Source organism: Diabrotica undecimpunctata, chromosome 7 (assembly GCF_040954645.1).
Source record: "Diabrotica undecimpunctata isolate CICGRU chromosome 7, icDiaUnde3, whole genome shotgun sequence".
Taxonomy (NCBI): Eukaryota; Metazoa; Arthropoda; class Insecta; order Coleoptera; family Chrysomelidae; genus Diabrotica; species Diabrotica undecimpunctata.
This window is the reverse complement of record NC_092809.1, coordinates 109,603,282-109,617,379: the sequence shown is the minus strand read 5'-3', so window position 1 is coordinate 109,617,379 and position 14,098 is coordinate 109,603,282.

Genomic DNA, 14,098 nt, shown 5'->3' with positions numbered 1-14,098 from the left:
CGTTTCATAGAAAAAAAATGCCTTGTCTTCTTGACCGTTATACGGAGACATGGGTTAATTATTGGTTAATTTGTTTTTGCATTTTTATTCATACATACCTATAAGAATTAGTTACTTTTTTCGATCTGACGGCAGCTTTCATGGTTTTGATCTGCATATGGGGATATTTACTGAAGACGCTATTAATTTATTGCTTACTCTACGGATTAATGTCTAATGCAGACGATTTAGAGATACATGAGGTGGATTATATGGAAACTATATTATTACCTATTAATTGATAATAATTATTGCTTCCGATTTAATAGAGGTCAATTGTAAGACACATTTATGTAGGTATTAACGTCTAAAGATGTTTCTTATTAAAAAAAAGTAAATTAGAGCTTCCAGTTTTCTATTCATCTATTCGTTCTTAATTTATCTCATAATTTTAATTTTGCAAGGAAAGTTGTGGACCGAAATCAAAACGATCGTTTGTTCCACGACTAAATCTACATTTAAAAGATCAAAAATAAACCGGAAGTCAACACACATTTTCACCAGAAGAGGGGCGAGATACGCTGCGTTGAGCGCACGTTAGAAAAAAGCGCTTAGCGCCGCTGTTTATCAGCTTAGCAGACAGCCAGTGCCAGTACAGTTATGGAGTTAGCATGTATTTGGTTGTTACAACGTAGATTCGGAGCACAAGGCAAAAACGACCAAAAAGATTGTGGGTGCACCCTGTAATTAATGATAATATATTGACTATGGATTCTTTTGTGACCCCAAATTGGGAAAATACTCTTGAAAGTGTTTTAACTATTTCCAAATGAGAATAACATCTTTTGATGAACTTTTTATTTTAATAAAAGAATGCTTATTACCATGTAAAAATGCAGTAAGGGATGGGATTTCACCCGAAGAAAAACTCGTTGCAACATTAAGGTATTTATTTATATTAACTTTTTATATAATCAAAGGGTCCAGCCGGTTAAGATAGTGAAAAAGGCACTAGCGATATTTCAAAAATAAAAATACCATATGTTCCATATCAAAAATCCTAGCAAAAAAGTTTTAGACCCCTAGACCCAAACATACCTCAAAAAAATTAAACGTTTTTTTTTTCGTTTTTTGGCGATTTTTTCGGTTCTAATCATAATAGAAACTCATTCTTTTTTTAAGTTCATCAAAACCGGAACTTAGTATTTCCTATTTGACAATGTTTTCCGTAATAACTTGCTGAATCTGAATCAGTCGTCAGTTTTTTTCTATTAGATATTATTATCATTTGCAAATTTGGACATTTTATATGTCTAATTGATTTAATATGCCTTAGGCTTAATTTTGCAAAAACAAATAATTTAAGTTTAATTAAAATTTGATCTCAGGGCTATTTTTATCTTTAATTATAATAAGTGGCTACAAAGTATTCCTTAAGCAGTTGCCTTTAGGAAAAAGATGGACAATAGGAAAATAAATTAAACCACATAATTTTGTGATACTAAACTATTAAATAATTTATTAAAAAAGAATCAAAAAAATTATTAAAGTTAGACAATTTTACAATTAATCATAAATCGTATGCGCTAATCCTATAATTAAATTTTCAAATTCATTAAAATTCCTATACAAATTATCAATAATTGTTTGTACTAGTATTCAAATAAAATATCTCTTCTCTGTGTTTTCTTTTTTAAATTAAATCAAGACAAAGAATTTTTTTTCAAGAAATATTACTCCTTTTATATTTTTATATCTGAATTAAGATTATATATATATATATATATATATATATATATATATATATATATATATATATATATATATATATATATATATATATATATATATATATATCTGAAGATTATATTTATTGTGAAATGAAATCACTGAATAAAATATTAAAAAACCAAATTAATTATGATCTAGTTATGGTCGTGGTTGAAAGTCTTTGTTGATTATATGCCAAACTAAACTTTTATTTTCAATAATTCTCTACTGGCTCCTTTTCTTCTTACGACTGTGATGTGTACACCTTTTGCTCGTACTCTCAGTTGCTCTCAACCCGCCTATAATTTCCTCAGCTTATCAAAATCTTTCGCACACACTATCGCCGCAACAGTCTCTCCAAAAGCTTTTGGACCAAACTCCTATCTCACAAAAACCCAATTTCTTGCTAGTCGAAAGGATTTTTACTCAATCTCCTAGTACCAATTATACTGTACACCTGTTTTGTTTATTACAGGACCTACTTTCCACAGACACAAAACACCTTTAACAATTTATTATTTGACCAGAACTCTGCTAACTTTCACTGCAGGATATGGAACAAAAACTACCTGCTTGTTCCGACGTTCAAATGATAGTAATCTTCCTTTTCCCGAGCAAAACATCAGTTCCCTTACTTCAATCCCTCCTTCTCCTTTTCATCAATCAGACACACACATCCTATATACCACGCCATACTTTTGGACCAATTAAATTCTGCGACTTGTCAAACACAAGCTCAATGCTATTATCATATCACATAACCTCGGTATGTCCTATCGGCAGAGGCTCAGGGGCAAAGGAACCTCGCTTTTATATATATATATATATATATATATATATATATATATATATATATATATATATATATATATATCCAAATTTTACGTAAATATAAACTTTTCTTTATTTCCAAGTTTCTAGAGACAATACAGCTACTACTACTTCGGTTGTTGTATGACCTACCACAAAAATTTTTAATTCTTTGTCCAATTTCTTTGTAAACAAAAGACTTAAACCTTAAATTCTAAAATTGCTATCTTTGGGCTATTAATATTAATAGTTTATGAGAATTGCTCTCTTGTTTTCATATATTAACGTACAAATATCTATTCCCCTATCTGCCTACTTTCTATTAGAAAAGCCAGTACTCATTCAAATATTTGAATCTTACTGACTAACTTACTTACTTGACTTTACCGGTCGGTGAATTTAATTTTTTATTAGATTTTAATAAATTTAAACCATTACAATATATATTACAGTTTGTTCAATTTAAGGCTGGATAAGCGGATAGACGGACGTTAAGACAAACATGAAGACGTACAGTACAGATAAATATAATCTATAGAATAAATATATTTTCTTGTTATTATTTCGATCCCATAACACACACATAAACTGAGTAATACATAAATCGAACAAGATTAACTTCGAAAGACAATTTTGTATTAAACTTTGTCACCAATCACATAACAGCAATAATCAAAAGATACCAAGTTGTTAGGAAACTTTTCTTTCACACGTGCATACATAATCTTATATACTAAAAGGCTAAGCCCTTTTCTTGTGCGCAATACTCCTCCTAAACGGTGATAGATAGGAGAATAATTTTTTCGAATAATTAAACAGATTGTTGAGTAGATTCCCCCTAAGGTTTAAAATTTAAAAAATTCGAACCGGTTTAAAAATGGCGGCCATAAAATAAATTTTTCCTATAGTAAAGTATAGGAATTCAATATTATACACAATGCAACAACGCGTCAATTCTCGGATGCTGGAATGCACCAACAAGTGTTTCCACTTAAGGAATAACGATAATGACCACTCAAAATTCGGGATCCTCCTGTCTCCGATTTTAATTTATGGGGTCTGTTTTACACTATCTGATGAGATGGTATTTTTTTATTTTTATGTTTAGTTAGAAAGTATTCTGTTTCCAACAAGTGCAGCGTGTGTGAGGTGTTGTGATTGATATTTAGTGATTTAGACTACGTTTTGAGTTTAATACTTGAAGAATTAAATAATGAGGTAAGCATTACTTTGTTTTTAATTTATAAGTCAGAAATATATTATTAATTTTGTTGAGAATAAGCTACAATTTTACTTTAAATTAGGTTTATTTTAAATAAATAAATAGAAAATAAACTTATTATAAAGTAAAATTGTGGCTTATTCTCAAAAAAGTGGAACAGTAGGCGGTAGTGTAGACTAGCGCAGAGCATCATACTGTTTTCTGTATTTTTTAAATTTAAATAATATTTAAATATAAATTTAGTTAGTTAGAGTTCTCAAACCGACTTCTTTTTCTTAAACGTGGCATTTTACAATCTAAAATATGCAAAAAAAAGTTACTTCCGGTTTTACTTCCGTTTTTTATTTAAGAGGGGCGGAGTCTAACAATCATATTGTTTCCGTTTCCTAATGTAAATCTTCCTGAAAATCCTAAAAAACTACTGTATCGATTTTTAATTTAAAAAAATTGGCGTCGATACAGTTTATTTTTAGGATTTTTGGAACATTTACACCAGGCGACGGAAACGATGGATCGTTAGACTCCGCCCCTCTTAAATATCAGCAAAACTTACATCAAAACTCGATGTCGAGTTGGTCCGCTAGTATTTTTTAAAGCTTTAATATATTTAACTACGCAAGCAATTCTTTTTCTTCTTAGGTAAAGCCAGAGCTCAATGGAGATTTACTACTGACATCCTGTATTTGGTGTTTTTTAAGCACCGACAATTATTTAACCATTGAAGTAAATTTAGTAATGAAGATAAAGTATTTTCAGACTTTAGCTTTTTTAAAATGCCGTTTTTATGATTTTTATTTGCAATAAACTTCACTTGTTTCTGTTTATATATCCATAGTACAATATTTTTTTATAGACTATTCATATACGTATTTAATTACATAATATTTCTTTTTATTAAACTCTTAGCGCAAATGTTATCAGTGTGGATTCGTGTTTCAGTGTGTTTGCGGAAAATCTACAAAAATTTATTTTTCACGGTAACGTTTATTAATCCATATAAGATTTTCACAATATATATTTTTCTTTCCTCTTCTTTTCTTCTATTTTCTTAATTTGTAAAATTTTTTTTATCCTTCACATGATTCCTGTCTTTTTATTATGTTTTGTTCCGGATGTTTCATCGTATTTTTGGCTAACTTCTAATATTTTTACTGGTCCTGTGTGTTTTCAGTTGTCTAGATTTTTGGTCCAGACGAAACCAGAAGCTTTCAACAGGCGAAAAAACAGTTTTCCAACAAAGCCTATATATGTCACTACTCCACCAAAAATTAGTGATTCAAATGGAACTTGCTAAGTGATAGGTTTTATGTAGTGTAACTGAAACTATAAAACCAATCTCAATAAAAAAGAAATCCTGGTTGATAGAAAGAATGATTCTTTATTTTTAGTTACTCTTGTTTCTGGAGGTTTTGGTAGGTTGACATTTTTTGTATTTCTGTTTTTTTCTGTATCTCTTTTACGACAACTCCCTCTGTAGGTGGCAGGATGCTTTTTACCACAATGGACGCATTTTGGTTCTGCGTTTTTTGGCTTGTCACAAGCTCTAGTTAAATGCGCTTTTGTGCGTTACAAATCTTGGTTCTCTGCACAGTATTTCCAAGTATGAACATATGTTTGGCAACTCTTGTGGCACTAATTTAGAGCTCTTAACTGGCTGGATCTCCACTCTTAATCCCAAGATAAGCAAAGAATATGAGCTGATTGAAATTAAAAAGCGGAACACTGCATCAGACATGTAATGAGAAACAACAGAAACGATTTTCTACAGCTCGTAATCAGTAATAAAATTGAGGGCAAACGTGGACCAGGATGACGACAAACAGGTTTGGGCTCGAACGATTTGCTGAGAAAGACCCAAAAAAGAGATTTGCCAAATTGTTGCCGATCTTCGATAGGAGACGGCCCTCGAAGAAGAAGATTGCCCTTTATATGGCCGTTTATGCTGCAGTACCGTTTCAAAATTCAGTATAATACATCTTGGCATAGCATCTTTTATTTTCCAAAATACTTTTAATTGATATTATACCAATATTAAGATTTTTATTCACGGTATACCAAAAAAAAACAAAAAAATCTCACTCTCGAGACACTATTAGAGTTTCCATTACAAACTTCGAGTGGAATGACCTGAGAAATATTAATAAATATCTTAATGTTTTCACACCTACTGAGTAATTACGGAACACGATATATCATAAGGTGTTATGGCTGACTGTACGGTAATAATACATATTCACTATTGTATGAATAACTCTAGCTATACTTATCCTTGAGGTGTGATCAAAATGAGGGCATGCTATGAATATAAATATTCGTTCTAATTGAATCTTTAAGAAGACTATAATGCCTTGAACAATAGTTAGTTTACATCCGAAATACGAGGGTGTGTATATAGAACGTAACAGTTTTATGTGGTTTGCTGAAACAAAATAAAGAAGTATTTAGTATACTTATGTTTAATTAAATAAATTTTTTTTCTCCAGTAAAATGCTAAAGCGAGCGTCACGGAATTAGCGTCACGGGTAGCGTCATGGAATAGCGATTCTTGACATCGATTCAATACTTTCGATCAATTCGTTTCTAGTCATTATTTATTTACTCTAAGCAGGTTTAAATTAAAGACTGCATGGAAAATAACAAACAAAATATAGAAAGTAAATGAGAACTAAAAAATTAAAAGAATATCTATCACTAAAAGATTCGATTCGTAACTATTGTCAAAATTTATTAATTTATTAATAATAAACTTGAATCATCTGTTTCAATATATCTCCATTTAAAATGATTTCATATAAATACAATTATTATTATTAAATAATAATGTATCAATATCAATCAAAGAGAATGTATCAATAACATCAGGTATGCAGATGACACGGTGGTATTCGCTGACAGTTATGAAGCCCTTCAGGAGATAATGAATAGAATCACAGAAGTGAGTCAGAGATGTAGACTTTCACTGAACATTAAGAAAACAAAATGTATGAGGATCTCTAAGAAGGAACAGCAAATTGAAAGAATCAGTGTAAATGGTCAACCAATAGAAAGGGTAAAAACATACACCTACCGTGGTATGAACGTCAATGAAAATTGGGACCATTCCCTAGAAATAAAGTCTAGGATAGAGAATGTAAGATCTGCCAAAATGGCTAAGATATTCAAGTGCCACGATTTATCAGTCATTAAGAAATTAATTCTTCAAGGAAAAGTAGAAGAAAAACGAGGACCAGAAAAGAGAAGAATTTCCTGGCTGAAAAATCTACATACGTGGTTCAACACAACAACGACAAATCTTTTCAGAGCCGCAGTTTGCAAAATCCAGATTCGAAAACATTCGAAACAGATAGGCACTGCAAGAAGAAGAATTTGAAAAACCAGATATGCAACTATATAGCAACTAGTAATAAATGCCTTGTCCAGAGTTGATTAAGAAGAGTTGATTAAAGTACAAGAACTAGATTTGTTAATTATTCAATTGACCGTAATATTAGAAGTTATGGACATGAGGCCTAGAAGCACTAGGGCTATATGAAAAGATCGGACAACAAAAACCATATTGGTGGGATCAAGATATTTCGCAGGAAATAACAAAGAAAAGAAAATTGTATCAAAAATATCTGAACACAAGAAATGTGAAAGACAGAATCGAATACAAAAGAATGCAAGCGATGGTCAAAAGAAAAATATGCCAAAAGAAAAATGAATCCTGGGAAAAAAAGTGCACCACGATAAATACATACATTGGTGAAAGCCAAAGTGTAGAAAGCTGGAAACTGTTAAAAAATTTAAGAAACAACAGAAAAACAGATATTATCCAGTCCATATCACCGCAAACTTGGGAAGAATACTTTAAGGATTTACTAACACAGACCAGAGAGCCCTTCAAACAGATAGAGAACTATGGTTTACAAGGCGTCAGGCTGATAGGATCACCAATCAGAATAAATGAGAGAGAAGTCGAAACCGTATGCAGACATCTAAAGAATGGCAAATCACCTGGCCTGGGAAATGTAGCTCCGGAACTCATTAAACATGGACCCAAAATACCAATTCAACGACTACGACAACTTTTCCAGGAATGCATAAATAAACATGAAATACCTGAGGAATGGAAAGAATCGCATATGAGCACCATCCATAAAAAGGGAGATAAATCGAAACCTGAAAACTATAGAGAAATTGCAGTTACTAGTAGTATTAGCAGAATATATGGGAAAATAATAAAAAATCGAATAGAAGAAGAATACCAAGATATGGAAGCCGAAGAACAGGCTGGTTTTCGTGCAGGTCGATCTACAATAGACCATGTCTTCTCTATTACTCAGATAATTGAAAAGAAAGTTACTCGTGGCCAAGAAGGCCATCTGACGTTCGTAGATCTTAGGAAAGCATATGATAGTATCCCGCTTGATAAATTATGGGAGGCACTGGGGAAAACAAATATAAATATAGAATTGATTGAAGCAGTAAAAACGTTGTACTACCAACAAACAACAAGAATTAAAACAGGAAATTTGATAACACCGGGATTCAAAGTGACTAAAGGACTAAGACAATGATGTTGTATATCCCCAACATTATTCAAAATATACCTCGAAGCAGCACTCAACAAATGGAAGAGAAAATGTACGAATATGGGCATACCACTAATAGACTTAACTTTGTACACTCTGTGCTTTGCGGATGACCAGGTCATCATCGCACAGGACTCTGAAGACCTTAGTTACATGATGCGAAAACTATTAGAAGAGTTTACAGAGTGGGGTTTGGAAGTGAATATGGAAAAAACTGAGTACATGAGTATCGGAGGAGATCAACATAACCTTCTCGTAGAGGAAAATCAAGAGATCAAACTATGTGATGACTACAAATACCTAGGAGTAAAGATCACTCAAGACGGAAAATTAGATGCAGCCATTAAGGAACGAAATACACAGGGAAGGAACAGGAAGGTACGCTTACTGAACAGCGTACTGTGGTATAAAAACATCTCTAAAGAAAATAAAAGAAGAATATACAACACCATAATAAAAAGTATCACAACATATGGATGCGAAGTGTGGCCCCTAAAAGACAGAACAGAGAAAATGCTTAGAGCAACAGAAATGGACTTCTGACGCCGCTCGCCGGGAATCTCCAGACGCGACAGAATAACAAACGAGAGAGTCCGAGAATTCATGGGGGTTACACATAATATTGTTGATGACATCAAAACGACACAACTCAGATGGTACGGACACGTAAGGAGAATGCCGGAGAATAGAATACCAAGACAAATTCTTGAATGGCAACCAAGAGGTAGGCAGAGACTAGGAAGGCCCAGAAGAAGTTGGAGAGAAGGAGTTGATAAAGAAATGAGAGAAAGAGAACTGGAGGACGATCTATGGAACGATAGAATGAGATGGAGATTGGAAATCGGAAGACGTCGAAGAACGTTGTAAACCGACATTATATATATGGACATGAGGCATTATGACAACATTGTTACATGTTTTCGTAATATTAACAACCCATCTCAATTTTCGACGCGGCAACAGCGCATTTGGAACAGACGTGACTACAAACCTATTATATCTCTTATGAAATCACTTAAAAATTCATCTGGATAATTTCTAATTCAAGATTCCATTATCCCGGAATCCATGAAAGTACTAAACTATGCAATAAAACTTTATGTAGGGAGTTTTATGTTTATATGCAAACGTATAAACATCTATGTTTAGTTATCACATTTTCTAATAATTTCATGTTTTAAAATAGATTTTAACTAAACCTAAAAAAATATTTTCCTGGAAAGCAAGCTTCGCCGCTTTATAAAAATACGCTAAAATTACCATATTAATTATCCTTTATTCAAAGAAATCGATACGACTGACCCTTTAGTCATTCTTTTGCGGTGACTTATGACCCAGTCATCGGGCCGACAGGCATTTCAAGAATTTTGTATACTTCATTTAATATAGAACGGGGGCGGTGTAGCGTTCACGCAAATTTTTCTATAGATATCATGGAACAGAAAAAAGAAACATCATCCGTTTGATTAACACATATTTTCTTAATTAAATTATAGAATCCAATCCACTTACCTAATGTCGTGTTAATAAATCAAATTAAATATTTAATGTGTTATTTATGTGTTGTAATAATTTGATTATGACCCTTTTAGAATTTTCGAGGATAAATTTATCCTTTGTCACATAGAGGCGTTTTAGTACTGAGACAAAGGGTGTAATCCAAACCAAGTTGAATAGTTTATCACAAATAAAAATATAAGATACATCTCGGTGCAATAAAAAATTCTTATTTGATTTATCTTTACGCATAATATTATCAATCAAAACTAAGAAATCGAAAAAGCATTTGACAATAGACAACATCAAAAACTTCTTCTTCTTAGAGTGCCATATCCCTACGGAACGTCGGCGACTACCATGCTTATAATATTGTTATACTGATCTCGGTCTTGCGCTACGTGTAGCAATTGGTCCGCTGTCAAACCTGTCCACTGCCGCAAATTCCTCAACCAAGAGAGTTTCTTCCGTCCTATCCATTTCTTTCCTTCGATTTTACCGTTGAGAATTAGCCGAAGGAACTCATATCTTGGTCCTCTGATTATATGTCCAAGATATTGTAGATCAAAAACTAGTTAATAGCAATTGAGATAATAGCAAAATCTTTATTAGATAATAAATATGTCTGCATAAGAAGAAAGATCAGTGGATAGTAATTACAACATCCAACAGACGATATATCAATTAATGTCGGAATAATTAAAACCTCATAGATGCATAGTACTACTAGTGGATAGCGCTGAAAGCCTACAAAAGATAATAAACCATGTAGCAACTGTTAGTGAACTTGCCACTACATAATCTTGGCATTACAATTGAATCGCTTATTTCAGAAACAACCTAAGTCACATTGTGGCGATTTTGAGTTTATAACACCAAAATGTATTTCTGTGGGCTACACAAAATTTAATGCAGAATACACCAAGTCCCTTAAGCATAGTTGATTTTATATCATATATTCCTGAAACCACCTTAGTCCATTTTAAAAATGTTTATTTAAAGAGTTTAGTAACGATTTAGAATGCTTTTGTTTTTGATAAATTCTAACATTAGGTGTAATCTATTAATTTCAAACTTCACTTTTAGTGAAAATGTAGAGATAAACTCTCAAACGTTTTTTTCATCTCACGCAAACTGTCCGAATGTGACTTAAGTTGTTTCTGAAATAAGCGATTCAATTGCTCTTAGAGCATTTTTAACAACTCCCATCGAAAGCTTACTGGGTGAAGCCGGTGAGCCACCCCTACTTTACGGAAGAATGTATTTAACACTATCTCACTCATTTTCTATTGCCTCAAATCTCCATAATTCTTATTACAGTAGAATTCGAATGTAGTGTTTTGAATTAAATATTCAGTTTCCAAAAAATTTTCCAGTTAACTGGCCTCTGCGGACCATTATAAAACTGATAATCAATGTATTAGCTTAAATATTAAGGATCAAACATATTCAGCAATCTTTAAAGCAGGGCTGAACCTTATCATAAACCAGCAGTACAAAAACTGGTTTAAAATATTTACGGACGCATCAAAACCGAACAGGGAGCAACATTTGCCCTTTCCGCTTATTCTAGCATATACTCATCAGAACTTTTTACATTGTTTAAAGGCCTACGATATATTAATACCAAAAATCTCTACTATAATGTCATTCTTTCCCACTGCCTCAGTACAATTAAACCATGCAAACTCTACCCGAAGCATCCCATAGAGTAAATGATAAAATTGGAACTTCAGCCCAAGAAAACCTCAGAACAATAAACTTATTGTGGAAACCTTCCAACAGTGGTATCGAAGGCAATTAATTAACACATGTAAGTGCTAGCGATGCTATCGGTATCGACCAAAATATCGGAATGTGGCAAGTGATTTAAAATCCTTTTTCACAAATAAAGTGTTAAGTGCCTGGAGTCGGGGGTAGCAAAATTCTGTTTAGAAACTAAAACATATTAAAAGTAGCATTTTTCTGTATCAATTAACAGCAACAAGCAGAAGATCCCAAGTAATTCTAACACGTCTCAACACTGGGCAATAGTAGATATACAAACGCACGCCTATTCTTAAACAGCAAAGCCCCAAAGTATTCAATTTGTGATCGAGTTAAATAGAGGAGCTAAAATTGCGAGAAAAATATATTTACAAAAAGAAATTCCGTGTGTAGTTTGAGAACAGGAATACACAATAGAAAGTTATAAAAGAGCTAGAATTATTTTCATTATAAAGTAGGGATCTTCTTTTATAAATCTTCTTTTTCTCTTCCTTTTCTTGTCTACCCTTCTCTTTTCCCTCTTTCTCCCCTTGCCACACTTCCTCTTCACCTACTCCTCTTTTTGCCAACGCTTCTTAAATCTTAAGGAACTGTCTGTAAGGAACTAATACAGGTGTATGGACGTAAATGTCGATATTTATATGCGTTTTGTTGACTATACCATTTTTCAAAGTACAAACGTTGCACGTCACGAATTATACAAAGTAACGTTACTTTTATTTAAAATTTCCAGAACATCCACCTTAGAGTTGAAATTTTCCTAACAAAACTAAAAATACGACATCTTTACGGAGCTGCTCGAAGTTTTATATGCTATAACATGGTATTATAATAAGACAAATGTAATCGTGATTACATTCGGAATTTTAGAATTATATTGAATAAATATGCAAAAACATTTCTTATTATTAATAATCTAAATTTGATCCAACAATTGAGTTTAATTATTCAAAAAATAATCATGTTAAATAAATAGATTACACAATCGTACGCCATTGATACGGGAATACTTTACGTTTCAATAATATGATGGTGGGGTGGCAAACACGGGACAGTGTTGTCAATACTTTATAACATTATTCTAAGTCTGTTTACCTATAAGTTTGTTTTGATCAATTTGATTCGCAATAAATATATAATAACTTGAATAAACTGTATTTATAAATATATAAATTAATATAGCTTAATAGCTTTAAAAACTAATTATTTTTGTATGTGCTAAAATGCCTAAACAACTAAATAGTCGTTGTCGAGAACTGGTTGCTTGTTTAATAGATTATTTTGAACAAGAGCGAAATAATGGCGGCTTTTTTACCATTAAATGCTATGAGAAAGGTAATTTAAAGAATTTAAAATATATAATTTTGTATTACAATGTTTTATTATGTATTTTAGCGTGTTGCAGCAGCCTTAAAACTAAGTTTATCTACTTTTAGTATTATTTCTCAAGCTGTTAAAAATAGTGAACTTTTAAAATCACCTCTTAAAAAACGGTATCACAAAAAGACTAAAACTAATACAGAAGATTTGAATGTTAGTGGTATCCGTGATGTTATTTACGACATGTAAAAATCAAGTAATAGTATTACATAATAAACGTTACCAATTTATTTAGTGCCTTAGTATTTGAGATTTAAATTTTAAATGTATTTAAAATTATACATTTTTATGTGACCTTTTATAATATTATGGATTAAACTTATTTCTTTTTTCATATTATTAAAAAGTGAAAAAAGAAATTTTAAACATGTAATTATTTTCTTCATTTTAAATATCCAATTGACTAGTATATTCCTTAATATTTGACATTTTGAAAATTCCTCACTTATTAACTATTCTGATGTTTTGGCAACGCTGTGGGGTTCTAATGTCGTAAATCTTGAATGACGTGCAATTTTTTTTATATGAAAAATTCTATATCAAAAGCCTGAAGAAATAGAAATACAACTAGGGATTAGACAAGGATGCGTACCATCTCTACTACTATTTAATCTGTACTTCGAGTATATTTTCAAAGAAGCTTTAATAAAATGTATCGCAAGAATTTCTGTGTATAGAAGATAATTAATAATATATGATACGCCGACGACACAGTGATACTTACAAGATTTGTTAGGGAGAACAAAAATAGAGCTAGCAATCACTATGGACTAAACCGTTGTTAATGATAATAATAATATACCATTGAAAGTTAACGATTCTGTTATAAGTATGAGTAATTAATTATCAATATTTAGAAACAACGATAGCGCTTTGTAATCTAATCATACATATTCATAGGCGCATCGAGATGACAAGAGCTGAATTTACTAAAATGAGATTATTTCTTTCACAAACAACAGAAATCTTAATTTAGAACTGAAGATGCGAATGACCAGATCTACGGCTACTCCGTATTATTACAATAAGAGGAAGCTTGGACCTTCAAAAATCTAAGATAATGAGAGGACAAAGATACTTTTACTTTATCTTTTCATGC